Below are 13,676 nucleotides of genomic sequence, written 5' to 3' on the forward strand. Positions count from 1 at the left end.
CAGTTTCTAGCTCTCCGAGTGGCCTTGTACAACTTTTAAGCATCTCATCCCGATTTATGGGAGGACAATCCCAATCTTGCGATCTTGAGATTAGACTTCGTTTGATAGGTGATTACCTGAGCGTTGCCTTTATAGCCTCCTTTTACGGTGCGACGGTTGGTCAACGTCAAAGCAACCAGTTCTCAAACAAGTAATCTCAAATCACTCAGGTATTGAGGATTTAGTGTCTAATAATTTAATGAAATTTACTCATGACAGATTTTCATCTCTTACAGTAAAGTTTCATAGGTCTTGTCCGATACTAGTCTTCCCAAAGTAAGTATCTATGCAAATGATTATGACATTGCCATGTCCACATAGTTCAAGAAACAGAACTACTAGTCATCTTGCATTCTAATCGTCTAACGTTTTCTATGCGTCCAATTTTACAGAAAACTCCGACTAGGGACCATTTTCAACCTTTGACATTCAAGTTCACTTGATAGACATTTCTTAGTCACAGGACTGGTCCTGACAGTCTATCTTGAATATATCGTCAAATTTGAAGGGACTCATCATTTAATACTAAACCAAGATTAAATGGAATATGAAAATACATTTCATATATGATAAATGTTCAACCCCAATGTTTTATAACCATGGGCCTCAAACCCATCTTCTAAAACAATTCATGGAATTCAAAGCTATGCTTGATTTCCAGTGCTACAACGTGAGTGTTGCTTCTCACTTGTTGCATAGGTTTAGTTATCATGCTTTGCCAATCTTAATATCCTTTTCATCGAATGTTCTTCGAGATATGATGATAAGATCTTTTCGAGTTTGTTTATTATGTGATCTAGTCTTTCTTACTTCGATGGTGGTATTACTCATTTTGCAATGAAGAACCATCAAGTTAGCAGACGTTTTTCTTGCTTCAAGAGTGGTTCTACGCATTTTTCAATGAAGAACCATCGAGCCAGCAGACAGGTGATCTACCCAAGTTCAGTGAAGAACTTTAAACAACCCTGTTTTATTGCTTCTTAGGCAATAATTACTTTTACTTCAACTGTTTAGGTTGCTAGTGATGCTTTGTTTGGATTTACTTATCCAAGCAGTTCACAGATATGTGGAAGACTTTCCAGCTGTATCTTAGAACATAGAAATTAATATTTTAATTTTCCACGCAACAACTCATGGTCTCCAACCCATGTTGCCATTTCAAAACACGATGCTCTATAGCTCGTCCTTATCAATGGTTAACTCCAAAGGGTCTTGCTTGATCCTTTGCCAGTGTTTATGCGTGTAGCATCAATATTTAGCATATCTTTATTTCCTTGAATCAAGAACTATTCCTATGTACCTTTTCAAGTACCATAAGTATTCTTGATCTCAATCTAGTTGATCTTCACTTAGATCAATAGAGACTGGTATATGTTCGTCATGCCTAAAGTCATACGATACGTTTTTGGCGATCCTCATATTATATCATACATGATAAATTCTTTTGGAGAATAATTCCCAATTGAATTCTATTCATGTAACTTTAGCTTATCTAGTTTCAGTAGATACTAAATCCAGCTAAATTCTTTGACATATAATATAGGTTAAGAATCTTATTTAGATCCTTTGATGTTTAACTTAGTAAATGCTTATACATAGTTCAAACATCCTTTACTTAGATTTATTCACATGGGTCGAATATCTCCAATGGAGACTTTCGTGTTTGATTTAGTAAATGCCATTTACTTAATCCAAAACAATATCATAAGATCTTTGTGAATAGATCTTAATACCCAGTATGTACTAAGTTTCGCCTTGGTCCGTCATTGATTAATAATCTCAAATCTAAGTATTTAGCATTTGAATGTTATTTCAAAATAGAGAGATATGTGTGTGATACACATAGGACCAAATAAGTTTTTATGTACTCCCACTAAACTTCTTATATATCTATAAGAATCATGTACATTTTATGAAACTAAAATACTTATTAGCTTCACTAAAATACATTTCTAATTCCCAATTGCTTGCTTAAATCTGTACTTTAGATTTCATAAGCTAGCTTTCTTTTTCAAGCATTTATTTGGATCCACAAATCCTATGACATACCATGTACATAGTTTATTCCAACATTTGATTGAGGAATACGTTTTGTCATCCAATTGCCATATGTACCAATATGCAATCATTGCTTGAATTATAGACTTAAGCATTACGATTTTGCATGAGGTTTCAACACAATCCATGCCATGAATTTGCTTGTAACCTTTAGCAACTAATCTAGCTTTGTGTGTGAACACAATTCCATGTTTGATGGTTTTTATCCTTAAAACAAACTTGCAACCAATAGGTGTGAAACTATTCTTGCAAATCAACAAAATTTCAATTTTGTCATCAAAACATTGAGTATGTTTTATGGCCTCTAACCATTTAAAACATTTGAGTCTATATATGGCCTCTAACCATTTTAGGGAATCTAGGTTTCGTCACAGCTTTCTTACAAGTCATAAACTCATTAATCTACATGATAATAGTTTGACTGCAAGTTGTAGGTTTCTTCACTATCGAATAGAAGAATCTCATAGTTTCATTGACCAGAACTCTATGTTTCCTTACTATCTAATAGAAGAATCTCATAGTTCCAGTGACTTGAACTCTATGCCTACTTGGGTATAGAACATCAAACAATAGAATATCAACAGGCACTTTGAGAGTCCTTTGAATATTCTATTCTCCTTGAAGCACTTGTAAAGTCTTCTAAGAGATGTCTATTCTTTAAAAGCTACTTCTAAAGTCCTTTCAGAATAAGTTCGGATTTTCTGAAGCACTTCGAAAAGCCTCCGGAATGTCCGTTTATGTTTGTTGTTCGCCTCGAAAACTTTCGAGGTCTATTTTCTCCCACTTGTCATTTTGGAAACGAATCTCCAAAAGGACATTATTTCGAGCAAACAAACATTATGTTCTCAAAAATTCGTGGTAGAAACAATACCCTTGTGTCTCATTTGAATAAATCACAATAAAACATATATCTAGACTTGGGCCTTAGTTTGTTGAATAACAAACACTAAGCTCCCACTGAGTTTAGCAACTCTTTAGATATATATAATTGAAAAGATATCCTGAAATTACTTTTCAATAGCTTTGACGAATTTGGTTTAGTTTGGTGGTAGTTGAGCATTTTGTTTTAGAAATTATAGGAAAAGTCTTTATGATCCGTCATTGATCGAATCAAGTACTAATTGACTTCGATTATTGCAACTAAGATATGCCATATCTTATGGACCTAGATTGTGAAATTACAACACACAATCATTGATGATCATATTTGGTCTCAAGTAATCATCAACATGATCTAAACTAGATCTTTATGATTTCTTGCCAAGTGGATTTTATACTTTTGAATCTTTGAACTAGCCAAACAGATTCAACTTATATCACATTTGAGTAAATACACCTATATTCACTCAAATCCATGTGAAATAATAAAGTCATAAAACCTTTCTTTAGCTTTGAACTCTATCGTCTAGGCGTTCTAACAATAGTTCACATTCTTTGTTACTTTCAACAAGTAAGACTAGCTTGTCTTAAGTTGATCTAGAAATCAACCAACTTTCAAAAGTCCATCAAAATAGAGCTTTTGAATGTTAACTTGTTGATATGGTCTAAGCAACAATGCCAAAGATTAGTGGAACTCAAATCAAGAAGTTGATTTGAACCTAGTAAAGTTCTTTAAAGAGTTGTTTGTTTTAATCAAGCATATTGACTCAACCTGTAATTGACCATTTCATTCAAATAAACAAACAAACATTGCTTTTGTTTTTCTTGAATGTGAGTCTTTCTGTGTTTGAAGCAGAAATTTAGGTATGCTGATTATGGAACAAAATAGCCATTTAGTTCCAGCCTTTGAAATGACTTAAAACAAACTAGATGACCCTACAACTAATGTAGCATTGCCATGCTTCATTTCTCACTTGTAGGTCATTAGTGTATCCTAGCTTCCATTGTTTGAGTTTTTACCGAAGTAAGAACCTCAAGCGGTATATGATACCAAGGAAGTTTGATTGCTAGGTCACTTCTCTTTAAACATAAATTTATAGGTAGAAACGGAATCGTAAATTCCTTTCATTTGTTCCTTGTTTCCTATTTCTTGTACCCTTTCTTATAGTCTTAAGAATTGAATTCTTTAGTGTTGACTTTTATACTTGTTAGACATGTCCAATGTCACCCCAACAAGGTTCTTAACATTTAATTTATGTTGAATATTAAGTTTCAACCAGATGATCTTACCAGAAGCTTCAAAGTTCTCTAAGCATCGATCGATTCGAATGTCTAGGGACTAGACTCATTCGAGAATTAAATGGACAAAGATATTAGGTTGTTAACCATTGGTAAAGCTGAGCGTTTAAGCTCAATGCTTTATGATTTCAAAACTACAGTGTATTTTGAATTCACAAGCACCAATTGGTTTGCCATTCGAATTTGATATTCGAAAACAACCATAAAAGTCGATATAAGAAACGTACATTTTAAATTGCTCACTTTCTCTCTTTTCCGTGAATCGTTCTTGGATTCACTACCAATCGAGGAAATTTACTGTTACCTTTCTAAAAGGATTTATTGCAGTGCAAGATATTTAATTATAAACAATAATTAAAACATACATTGAAGCATGCAAAGTCTAAACATTTATCATGAATAATAACTTGAAATTAAAGCAACCATGCAATTCAAACAAGTTATTAGCATTTTATTCGATTTTATTGTTCCGGCAGGTGTGAATAAAATGATTCCAAGATCCTAAAACCATTGAAGAATTAAGCACAGTTTGTCGACTCAATTCTAAAACATTTTAGGTAAGCAAAAGCCTTTTGCTAATAGTCTAAAAACTACTCTTGGTTGATAGGTACGTCTAAGAACTTATTAGGTAAACCTATCGATGTTGCCACGACATAAAAGGACTCCTTACTTATATCGTTGAGTTTCACCAAAACTAACATGTACTCACAATTATTTGTGTACCTTGCCCCTTTAGGACCAATAAGTAACACCTCGCTGAGCGAAAACTATTACTAGATTGATGTAAAGGATATCCAAGCAAGTGTATATTTTGGCATGGCACCTTTTAACTCAATTTTTAAGTTTGGAACTTAAGGCTCTTACTATGTTGGTTAGATTTTAAGTGAACTAAAATCCTTAATCATGCAACATAATCAAGCTTTTGATCTTATGCATTTTAAGACATATTTAAAAGCAATAAATAACTTAAAACATGCATAAGATAAATGTGATCTAGTATGGCCCGACTTCATCTTGAAGCTTTGACTTCAAAGTCCGTCTTGAAAATCTCCGTGGGAGGCACCATTTTCTTCAAATAGGATAAGCTATAACTAATTACAACTATTTGATGGTTCGCAGACCATATTTGAATTGAAAAATAACTTTGGTACTTTAGACCAATTACATTCAAATTAATGGTACGCAGACCATATTTTCTATCCTATTTGGGCCATACTAGTCACTTCATAACCTGCAAAACAGTACATATACAATATATACCATTCACCCATTCATTATCATGAATGGCCCACGTAGCTGGTTAGTAAAACACATTATGCATCACGTAAACATTTGCAGCAATTAATCAAGGGCACCAATAATCTACCAATTATTCAGTCCTTATTAATTCTAATCAAGTTGTTTTAACCTTAAGGATTTGTAGACCTAATCAAGAGTTTATGACTAAAAAGCGCTCCCACTTAAACCAATAAATTCATATGCTTTACCAATTTTAAACATAAAAATGTATTTCTAGTCTAACCGGAAACATACAAATTTAATTAAAATTTAAAGCTCATATCAATTTATAATTGAATCCAAAAATTTAATTTAATTTCAGTCGTATTTAAATTAATTCATGATTTAAATTTTAGTAAAATAATTAGAATAAATTCCATTTATTATAATTATAATATTCAAAATTAAAATCCAAGAAATTAATTCAAATTATTAATTTTAAAATTAATTAAAATTACGTGAACTGAAATTTTCAAATTAAACATTCAAAACGATCTAGTCGAAACGCAAACACCCTACGCGTTGCACGCCCATGGGCCGTACGCACACAGCCATTGCTGGCCATGTGCGCGCAGCCCATGCGCTCGTCGCATAGCTGCTGCTGTCTCATCGCAAGCCTCCGCACAGCGCCCCATCGCACGCGAGCTATCGCTCGCAGTGCGCGCGCGAGATCGCTCGCTGGGCGCGCTGGCTCGCTCGCTGTGCGCGCGAGCCATCGCTCGCTGGGGCGCGACATCGCTCGCTGGGCGAGCGACATCGCGCGCTGCGCGCGCGAGCCATCGCTCGCTGGCGCGAGCCATCGCTCGCTGGTGCGCGACATCGCTCGCTGGGCGAGCGACATCGCGCGCTGCGCGCGCGAGCAGTGCTGGGCGCAGCGCTCGTGGCACGCGAGCTTGCGCTCGCTGCGCGCGAGGCTGCGCGCACTTGTGCGAGGCAGCGCGCGTTGTGGCGCAGCTCGCTTGCTGCCCACACGCGACTGCCTTGGCTCGCCCTTCGCCCATGCCCATTCGTTCATTGCTCGTGGCACACGACACAAGGCAGGGCTGCTGCCTTGTGCTCGTGCACTACGCCCTTGCTCATTGCATTCGTGCCGCACGGGCGACGAGCTCCCTTGCTCGTCGTCGCATGCCCGCATTATACAACACCCCTTAAGGGTAACACGAAGCGTCCATTGCTTCGTGCGTGCAAGTTTTATGAACGAATCGCATAAAAATTTAAAATTTATATTTAAAATTAATGACAAATTAATAAATAATATTAATTTCATAATTTTAGGGCGAAAAATCGAAAATTTATTATCCAATTGATTTTCGATTGTTATGGATTCAAGTCTAGGTCATAAAAATTTAAAATTTATCGTAAATTTACAATTTTTATGGTGGTTTTTAATCATAGGTTTCTAATTAAATTACAATTAATTATGAAAATCAAATTAATTCTAAATTATTCTAATTTTCAACAAATTAATCATAATTACAAATTAGATTGCATAATTAACAAGACTAGGCATTCAAACTTGTTAAACATATGCAGTAGGTCAATCAAAAATTCAAGATTTATCAACAAGAATCGCAAATATTTAATTTAACATCTTAAATTTACGAAATTTTGCATTCGAAAAACTAAAACCTTCGAAAAGTCATAGTTAGGCTTCGAATTTGAGAATTCTGGGTTCGGCAGAAAAATACTATTTTTGTCAAAATTTTAGAATGCCTTTTACATGCGGAATTGACACAAAAATCACTCGATTTGGATGAGTAACGAAGAAACTGCCGAAAAACTGCGTACGTATAATTAAATAAACGCAATTTGCAATTAATTAACAATTACGAAAATTAATCACCCCTTTTAATTCTTGCAAATTTGTAATATTTAACCATGTTCATGCAATTTAGATTATGAAAATAATAAGGGGCTCGTGATACCACTGTTAGGTTATGATACATATGACATTTACATAGATCATGCGGAAACAACCATTAACCCAGGAAACATATTATTTACACATAATCATATAGCATAATTTAGATGCATACTCTTTGTTGCGTGCCCTCCCTAGCTGCGCCCGAACCGAACAAGAACAAGTCTTTAGGACTCCAAGTGTCGTCCCTCCGTAGATAGTCCACAGCACGTCCGGATCCGCCTTAAGATTGACCAACTAGAATCGCCCTTAAGGTACTAGAAAATTTCGGCACTTTTGAGCAAGATGTGTGTTTGATTTTCTCTCAAAAAACTCACTTTTGAATACTTTGAAACTTGTGTATAAATTATGACCCCTAGGCCTTTATTTATAGAGTTATGGAAAAGGAATCGTAATCCTAGTAGGATGCGAATTAATTGGAATTAGAATCCTACATGAATTCTATTTAATTAATTTATCCAATTAGGAATAGACATTTAATCATACACTGACTCTTGCTGATTCAGGAATCACGCATGAGCACAAACTCACACACACACGGCAGCCACAAGGACTGCCCATGCGTGCGAGCTGCAGCCCACGCAGCAAGGCCCACGCATCCGTGGCCTTGGCGCGCGCTGGGCTTGTGGCGTGCGTGCTTGCTGGGCGACGGCCTGGCTTCGTGCTGGGCCTTCGTCCGGCAGGCCTCGTCCGATGCTAATTCGTACGATACGCTTCCGATTAAATTTCCATTTCCGGAATCTATTTCCGATACGAACAATATTTAATATTTCCGATTCCGGAATTAATTTCCGTTTCGAACAAATATTTAATATTTCCGTTTCCGGAATTATTTTCCGATTCCGGCAATATTTCCGATTCTGACAATATTTCCGTTTCCGGCAATATTTCCGATTCTGGTAATATTTCCATTTCCAATAATATTTTCCGATACGTACCATGTTTCCGTTTCCGGCAACATCTACGACTTGGATAATATTCATATTTCCGATACGATCCATATTTCCGTTTCCGGCAATATCATCGTTTCCGGAGTATTCATTTCTTGCCTGTGACGATCTTAGCTCCCACTGAAACCAAGATCCGTCGGTTCCGAATATTCATAGATGGAGTATTTAATGCCATTAAATACTTGATCCGTTTACGTACTATTTGTGTGACCCTACGGGTTCAGTCAAGAGTAAGCTGTGGATTAATATCATTAATTCCACTTGAACTGAAGCGGCCTCTAGCTAGGCATTCAGCTCACTTGATCTCACTGAATTATTAACTTGTTAATTAATACTGAACCGCATTTATTAGACTTAACATAGAATGCATACTTGGACCAAGGGCATTATTTCCTTCATGTTTTACCCTCTTCAATAGTGCCAGGAGTGGCAGGGGTAGCATTAGTAGGATAACCAAGGATCGCAGCAAATTCAACTGGCAAAGGACATATTTCGTTGCCCCGAAAGACAAAAACATGATGATCGGAATCCCAAAAGCTTAGGGCTGCATGCAGAAAATTATAGTAAATGTTAATTTGTTGTAAGCCTAAAAGTGCCTCTAAGTGGTATTCTTTCAACAAAGCCTTTTCTGTAGGAGTAAGGGCCCGTAGCCAACACCTAACAGCCCGTTGGAGTGATAAAGTAGGAATCGACATGACGAAAGCAAGGAGTACCTAAAACACAACAAAGAAAGAGGGATATTGAGAGTGATGGAAAATAGGGACGTATCTAGCCCCTATATATAGCTGAACGCATCAAGTGACATCCTGATCCCATTCGGAAACGCGTTAACAAATCCGAAAGTCAAAATTCGCCAGGAAAGGACTTTCAGCGCCCATGGCTGGGCGCCGAAATATTTAACGCCCTCCCTTGGGCGCTGAAAATGCAGCCCAAGGCTCAGATTTCACAAAACGCGGAACAGGAAAGGACTTAAAACCGCGTTGCTAGACACAAGGCCCTATTGCAATTAAGATCAAGCCCAAAAGCACCTTTTGCTCCCAAATAAGCAAAAATAAATGTTAAAACTTGGTCGAAACTTAGACTTGTCTCAAGGAATAATTGTGTACACCTTTTGAATATCAAGGTCATTCTTCAAACACTACTACAAAAATAGGCAAAGAGACCCGTCCAAATATGCATAACAGACCTCCTCTGGACAGGTCTCTATCTCAGAGGTCTCTTTGATAAAGAGACCCCCTCATTAAAGGGGGTCTCTTTTTAACAAAGAAAAGACCCTTTATTAGAGAAAGGGGGTCTGTTTTCCTAGCAACTCTAAAAATAATTTAATAGAAGAACAGACCCATCATTAAAGAAATGGGGTCTCTTTGATAAATAAAAAAGACCCACCATCAGAGAAATGGGGTCTCTTTGTTAGAAAAATTCAGATCCTATATTGAAGAAAGGGGGTCTCTTTGACATTTAAACATTTTTTTTATTTTGAAAATGGAGAGACCTATGTTTATAAATAACGCGTCTCTTTTCAGCAATATTTTAAATAAAAAAAAACAGTAGCACACACACCAAAATGGAAGCATTAAAACAAAATTACCATAATAATTAGTATTATATACAATATTTTACAACAAAAATTTAGAACTAAATACATATAAAATTAAGTCCTGCTACAACTTTAAATAGCATTAAACCATTTCATACGACCACCTACATTTTCCTAATTTGTGTCTTTATGCTCCGTGAAATATCACCCAAAGCATCCCCTCAAAAAAAAATCACCCAAAGCATGATTCGAACATAACACGCTCCAACATATGTGTCTAATCCACATCATGCCCTTGATCTCATCAATATTAGTTGGAGTAGGCACCGGGAGCTCGAAGAAATAACTACAAGACAACTAAAGCACGTGAGAGAGAGCCCAAGGATAACAACTTCACAAGTCATAATCACAAAGCATAATATCACTAATTCACAAGTCAAAGTTGTGCAAAACAACATGAAGAAACTCGGATTGAGAACGCAGAACAAGACAAGCTGATAAGCACAAAAGTGCCCATGAACGGCAAATCAGCTAGAACCAACACTATTTTGACCACCACAGAATTTACTCTGAATAGCAGATATATCTTGCAGGACTTAAATTTCAGAAGAATAAATTTCAGACAGCACAGTAAATACAGAAAATTAACGGACAAAACTTCATTTTATTTCAACCAAATTTTATCCAGATAATCAAAGTTACAACTTATGAAAGAAAATTTCTCTTTGAACCCTTAACACGATTGTTCAAAATTATGATCTCATGAATATCAACAACCACAGTGAATCAAGCAGGAACTTATGATGATAACAAGCGATGAACCATCAGTTTTTTGTACAAAAACAGTGATCACAAGTTCACAATATAAAGTAGCAAAGAAGACATCAAGCTATCAGCCCCAGACTCCCAGTAAGCTCTTCAAACCAGAACTTCAAATCAGGACTTTGCATACCAGGTTCGAGGCTATAAATTGTTCCAATGGAGAGTATATAATTACCTGGAAAGTATGTTGATCCATTGATCCAAGCTAATGAGATATGTCAAGGTCCAGTGGTCCACAATCCTTCACAATGCAGAATTGTTCCGTCAGTCTTGCCAAATGGAAGTTGTTTCTAAAATTCTAAATGACATGCATCGCTTTCATGAAGAAAGTAGACCATAAGAGTCAAAACCATTATTGCCATAAAAGGATTCTTCTCCTTCTAAGGCGCAATGCACAAAACTACTGCTAAGTGCTAACACCTCAAGCAATCAGACCTAGACACTACCACCAACAGAACCAGTTCCAAACACACAGTTGTTGACAGAAACGCAAGACTCTACATTCATTCGTGTACTGAATAAAGAATAAACGCAGGAAAAAACCACACAAAAGAAACCCCAGCATAAACTAAGCCCCCTAAAGTCTAAACAACTGAAAGCAACATAGATTTACTTTGACTCAAGGCCTAGAAAGTTATAAAGTTCTTAAGAATAAGACTATTCTTAGTAGCAAAACTCAATACCAATGAATTGAAGTAACTAATAAGACTTCTTATAAAAAGTAGATCCAGACATTTATTATAAATATATATCAACAACAGGCTCTGCACTCCGCAGTTGTGATATTGTTCAATTGATGAATTCCTTGTTAAGGGAACTAGGCAACTACAATTTCTGATGAATGCCAACTAGGCAACTACAATTTCTGTCAAGAAAGAAAGACCAAGATGAATGCCAACTAGGCAACTACAATTTCTGATGTTAAGGGAAGCTCCTTCTCTAACAAAATTTTGGCATTGAAGTACGCCATTAGTAATGGTGACATTAACAATGTAATTTTCCAAACAAGGCATAATCAAATACTCGTAAAAAATTCATGAAAAAACAAACGCCTGCGAAAATTACAAAATGAATATTAGTGGTAAAAGTATAACAATATTATTACTGTCAAGTATTAAAGTTTTGATTTTAATTTTAGAGCACACTATTAGTCGATATCAGGGTATGAGCATAGATGAAACTACAATTGTTGATACGTCATATTTGAGGCCTTCATGTTCTTGTCTGAAGCTTTTGTTCTGTGTCTACTGCTATGAGAGTACACACTGATTTACGTTTGGTAGAAGGCTAGTATCAACTAGGCAGCTAGAGAAATTTGATATGCTTTGCCTGACGGTTTTCAATCAGACAAATTTGCTAAATATATTTCATTTTAGGGAGCTGTACTGTGTAACTGCTGGCTTTGCTGCTAGTGAAATGACTTTTTTTCTGCCATTGTTTCACAGGATAATAAGCCTGGAACCTGATATTTAAATAATCTAGATGCTTCAAGGATCGATCGTATTTGGCCTTAATTTCCTCTAATTATGTTTATCTAATTATGTCCAGCATTCAATCCTAGAATAATTTCCATTTGTACTCCATGTATTGAGCATATTCAAACAAATACTATGATGTAGTGAGGTGAATTTTTTTTATGAAAGGATTATGCTGCAAGTATCTTATTGAAGGGCTACATTTACTGTTGTTCAATGAGTATCATCATTATCTATTTCATATTTTATAATACTTGGATTCTTTATGTTAGACCGTTTCTTTCATTAAGGAGGAGGCTCAATCCATATGTAGCAATGGGACATCAGGAGGAGACCCTTGATGATGGATGATGATATAAGCTAACCAGACATATATATTGTACCAGTAAGAATAGAAGCATGTACATAAACAAAACAAAAATAAAGCAGACTAGTAAAAGCATATACCAAATAGAAAATCAGAGTATAGTAACATAGTAATTCATAGGCTACCAAAAAATAATCCACTTTAAGGTTAAAACTCCCAAAAACAAACCAATTAGTTTACCACAATTCACAATTCAAAATTCAAAAATCATCCAATGTTCACTGAGAAAAAAATAATACGAAAGCTGTTCACAATAATGAAATGAACAATCTCTAATCTGACAACCGAAAATTATGAGAATCAAAAGCAAAACAATTCCAGATCCAATAATCCACAAATACAGATTTAAAATGCAAATCAAGAAAACCCTAAAAATACCCGCATATTTACATATCTTAATCAAAATCAATTGAAATCATTAAAAATTTGCCTGAAATTAAAAACAGTAACAATAATAAGATCTTACAGTAATAGAAGATTCAGTGTTCAAAACGGTTGACCATCTTCAAATCGAACATCGACGAGACGACGGCGGCGGCACCGATCCACTGGCAGACCTTTCCAACTGCGCCTTTACTGGTGGATTCATCGGCGATTTAAAAGCGCCTGGCCCTCCGGAATTTATGAAGTCTGAGTTGCGGCTAGTCCGTAACATGGTTAATAGAGGATAAAGCATTGAAGGAGAGTGAGATGGAAACTGGGAACAAGCCCAACGTGAGTTTGAGGGGAGAGAGAGTGCACAAAGTGAGGACTAAAAAGCATTCACATTGAATCAAATAAAAAAAAGCATTCACATTTATGTACTGTATTTTTTTATTAATTTAAAACGGGAAAGAGACCCGTGTTCCTACCGTTAGGTCTTTACATTTCTCTATCTGTTTTTTGCAAGCAACATTTTAGCGGGGCCCAATGTAACATAGAGACCCGTCGGTTTACCTAAGGGGTCTTCCTTTATTGTGATGTGCGGGTCCAATGTACATTAGAGACCCCTTATTATTAAAATTAGATCTCTTCTATTAAAGAGACCCGTTATCTTGTACAATGGGTCTTT

The 13,676-nt window shown here is 36.0% G+C and overlaps 1 long non-coding RNA gene across 1 annotated transcript; it reads right to left on the reverse strand.

Annotated features, from left to right (window-relative positions):
* Positions 1-10,006: 10,006 nt before the first annotated feature.
* Positions 10,007-13,376, reverse strand: LOC130469202 (uncharacterized). The gene is made up of 3 exons (XR_008929604.1): positions 13,092-13,376; positions 10,959-11,024; positions 10,007-10,307 (listed from the first exon to the last, which is right to left on the reverse strand). It is a non-coding gene; the product is annotated as an uncharacterized lncRNA (long non-coding RNA).
* Between the last annotated feature and the right edge of the window lie 300 nt (positions 13,377-13,676).

Source organism: Spinacia oleracea, chromosome 3 (genome assembly GCF_020520425.1).
Source record: "Spinacia oleracea cultivar Varoflay chromosome 3, BTI_SOV_V1, whole genome shotgun sequence".
Taxonomy (NCBI): Eukaryota; Viridiplantae; Streptophyta; class Magnoliopsida; order Caryophyllales; family Amaranthaceae; genus Spinacia; species Spinacia oleracea.